This window comes from Rhagoletis pomonella, unplaced genomic scaffold, assembly GCF_013731165.1.
Source record: "Rhagoletis pomonella isolate Grant_MI unplaced genomic scaffold, Rhpom_1.0 Rhpom_scaffold_00810, whole genome shotgun sequence".
Lineage (NCBI taxonomy): Eukaryota > Metazoa > Arthropoda > Insecta > Diptera > Tephritidae > Rhagoletis > Rhagoletis pomonella.
Genome location: NW_023459364.1, coordinates 12,339 through 16,249, shown reverse-complemented (window position 1 = coordinate 16,249; position 3,911 = coordinate 12,339). Strand labels below are relative to the sequence as shown.

Below are 3,911 nucleotides of genomic sequence, written 5' to 3'. Positions count from 1 at the left end.
GCAAAGTAAGGGAAATTGGGAGCGCAAAATGACATTGAGATAATTTTCGCAGGAAAAGTTTTTAGCTGCGAAAACTTGCAAGTAGAAAGCCAGCTGATCACAAACATATGTTCGTGACTATTTGGTATTTTTGGGACAACTTCGAGATTTTGGGGGTTCTCGCGAATATATCGAGATCTTCGGGCTACTTCAGGATTTTTGGGACCATTTCGGAATTTTTGGAACTATTTCTGGTTTTTCGATACTACTTCAGGATTTTCGGTGTTCTCGGGATTATATCAGGATTTTTAGACAATTTCGAGATTGGGGATTTTCGAGACTTTTTCGGGATTTACGAAACTTCTTCGGGATTTTCAGGATTTTTAGGACTATTTCGAGCTTATCGAGACTACTTAGAGATTTTCGGGATTCTCGGCTCTAAATCGGGATCTGCGGGACTACTTCGGAATTTTTCGACCGAAGAAGTCTCGAAAATCCTGAAATAGTCAAAAAATTCCGAAGTAGTCCCGCAGATCCCGAAATAGTCCCAAAAATTCTAAATTGGTCCCAAAAATACCGAAGTAGTCCCGAAGATCCTGATATAGTCCCGAGAACCCCGAAAATCCCCAAGTAGTCTCTAAAACCCGGAATAGTCCTGAAAATCCCGAATATATCTCGAAGTAGTCCAGCAATCCCGAAATGGCTCCAAAAGTCCCGATATATTCCCGCGATATATTCCTCCGAAAATAACGAAGTTGTCTCAAAAATTCCGAACTAGTCCCAAAAATCCCAAAGTAGTCCCGAAGATCCCGATATAGTACCGACAACCCCGAAAATCTCGAAGTAGTTTCGAAAAACCCGGAATAGTCTCGAGAAATCCAAAATCATGAAATACCACAAAAAACCAAATTAGTCCCCAAATCCGGAAAATCCCGAAGAAGTCTCTAAAACCCGAAGGAGTTCCAAAAACTCCGAATTAGTCCCAAAATCCCGAAGTAGCCCGAAGATCCCGATATATTCGCGAGAACCCCGAAAATCTCGAAGTTGTCCCAAAAATACCAAATAGTCCCAAAAATACCAAATAGTCCCAAAAATCCCGATATAGTTCCGGAAATTCAAGAAATTTCCCAGGAATCCCGATAAAGTCCCGAAGATCCCGAAAATCTCGAAATAGTCGCAAAAAACCCGGAATAGTCCTGAAAATCCCGAAATAGTTCAAAAATACAAAAATAGTTTCAAAAATCCCGCTATATTCCCCGAGAACCCCGAAAGACTCTAAGTAGTTTCTAAAAACCCGACATAGTCCCAAAAATCTCGAAGTAGTCCCTAAAATCCTGAGGTTCTCGAAAATCTCGAAGTAGTATCGAAAAACTCAAGATAGTCCTGAATATCCCGAAGAAATCCCGATATATTCCCGAGAACCTCCTAAATCTCTAAGTAGTAGAAAAATTCCGAATTGCTCCCAAAAATCCCGAAGATTCCGATTTAGTCCCGAGAGCTCCGAAAATACCCGAAATAGTTCCAAAAATTCCAAATTGGTCGCAAAAATCCCGAAGATCCCGAAATAGCCCCGAGAACCCGAAAATTTCGAAGTACTCTCGAAAAACCCGAAATTGTCCCAAAAATACCGAAGTGGTTGCATTGCATAAAAGAGTATTATTTAGTTGAAAAATACCAAATCAAATGATTCGCTGTACAAATCAAATCACAAATAAATTTAATTTCTGATTTGGAGGACGATTCAAATGGCAATCAATTTGATTTCTGACGAATCAAATCACAAATAAAATTTATTTTTTATTTGGGTGACGTATCAAATCACTAATTAAAACTTATCTTTTATTTGGTTGACCAAGCAAATCACAAATAAAACTTATCTTTGTTAATTAAAAGCGGATATTAAATCAAAAATGATTTAAAATCACGCAACCCTGGCAGCATTAGCATTCTGAGTATAAATAATATCGGTGGAGAATTGGGGAATACTGAAACCTTAAGTGAAAAGGAAGTGAATGAAGACAAACTGCCTAAGGGATCTCTCCTCAAGGCATATCTGCGAGACATGTAGTAAATAATATTTTTTTTAATTAGGAATTTCGATAATACCATAATTAATCGCTGGATGAAACCATTAGGGCTGGTTTCTCCAACTCAACTTAACTTAGTTAAGCCATTTTTTGGGCTTATTCATTTTCACCATTTAGGCTAACCTAAGCCGAAAGTTAGCTTACCCTTTAGTTGGCTTATTCTTGACTTACGACAGTGTTGCTGTAGTGCACAATGTAAATGGAAGAAATAGTACTTATTTCGTTTGTACAGCTATAGCAACCCCGCTATAATAATCTTGGCGTCTTTATTTGAAGTGGTTTATATTTCTGTGTTAAATGTAAATTTTTGTAAATAATAATGGATTTTGTAGATTCAGATGAAAGTGATTTCGATTTTGATGTTCTACAAGTAATCGTTCTTCGACGAAAAAGAAAAATAAAAGAACGTCCTAATTTTTTTCATTATTACGATGATGTTGATTTTCGTGATCGATTTCGTATGTGCAAAGATGCTGCTTGGTTTATTTTTTCTTTAATAAAAGAAAAAATTTATATTGGAACACGGTAAGATCATATCATTTGACGAATGTAAATGTTTTTTTCCTAAATTACTTTTCCATTGGCAGCAACAACGCTATGCAACCACATCAAATGTTTTTCATTACACTCAGGTTCTATGCATCAGGATCTTTTCAGCAAACTGTGGCAGATCTTTGCGGCGTTTCAAAAACAAGTGCATCACGGGCTATTAAACTTGTATCTCATCATATTGCTTCTTTACGGGCAGATTTTGTTAAACTCCCTCAGACGGAACAGGAGCGTTTGAGCACACAGGCTGCTTTTAAAGAAATTTCAAATTTTCCGCGTGTAATTGGCGCAATGGATTGCACCCATGTTAAAATCATGTCGCCAGGTGATTATGTAAGATTACTAGTTAAAAAACAATAGTAATAGCACCATTTCTATACAGGAGGTGATGATGGTGAAGTCTTTCGTAACAGAAAGGGTTTTTTCTCGTTCAATGTGCAAACCATATGTGATAGCAATTTAAAAATATTAGACATTGTTGCCCGATGGCCAGGATCGGTTCATGACTCAAGGATTTTCCGTAATTCGCGTATTTGCTACCGATTGGAGGCGAAGGAATTTCTAAATGCAGTCATTGTTGCTGACAGTGGTTATGAAAACACGAACGTCGTGTTGACGCCGCTTTTAAATTGTAGAAAATCTGTATAATGAGTCGCACATCAGAACTCGAAATTATATTGAGCGCTCATACGGTGTGTGGAAGCGCAGATTTCCCGTGCTATCCATGGGGATTCGAATGAAGGTCACGACAGTTCCTTACATTATTGTTGCAACAGCAGTACTGAATAATGTTTGCATTCGCTTTAATGATAAAACTGCACCACAACTTGTACCGGAAATTGATGATGCCGTAACTAATGTTTTAACAGTTCCACCAAACCGCTCAAATGAAGGACGTTCTCGAAATGACCAAACAAGAAAAACAATAATAGATACATATTTTGCTCAAATGTAACTTTATTATTATTTTTATCGGGAAGAATATAATACATACAATATCTGTGGTCATAAGCAGTAAACGCCTAAGTAGACTTAAGAAAGAATTGAGTTATATATGCTATGGTATTCTTCAACTACTATTCCTTCCATGTGTATGTGAAATCCCCATCTCGCCAGCCAGCCTATTTAAAAGGTTAAAGACGAACATATTTTGGTTTCCCCATAAGGTTAACATTATAATCCAAATGTTTAAAACATTTTTTCTCGAAATCAGGTTTTTCGACTTAGGCGGTTATTGCTCATGGCCACAGATATATGAATGAATGACTGAGTGGAAGATCGACCTATCTCGGGAGC

The 3,911-nt window shown here is 37.4% G+C and overlaps 1 protein-coding gene across 1 annotated transcript in view; it reads left to right on the top strand.

Moving 5' to 3' along the window:
- The window catches only part of LOC118751571 (tRNA-dihydrouridine(16/17) synthase [NAD(P)(+)]-like), a 15,423-nt gene that overhangs the window by 10,083 nt on the left and 1,429 nt on the right, over positions 1 to 3,911 (top strand). The window lies entirely within an intron of this gene.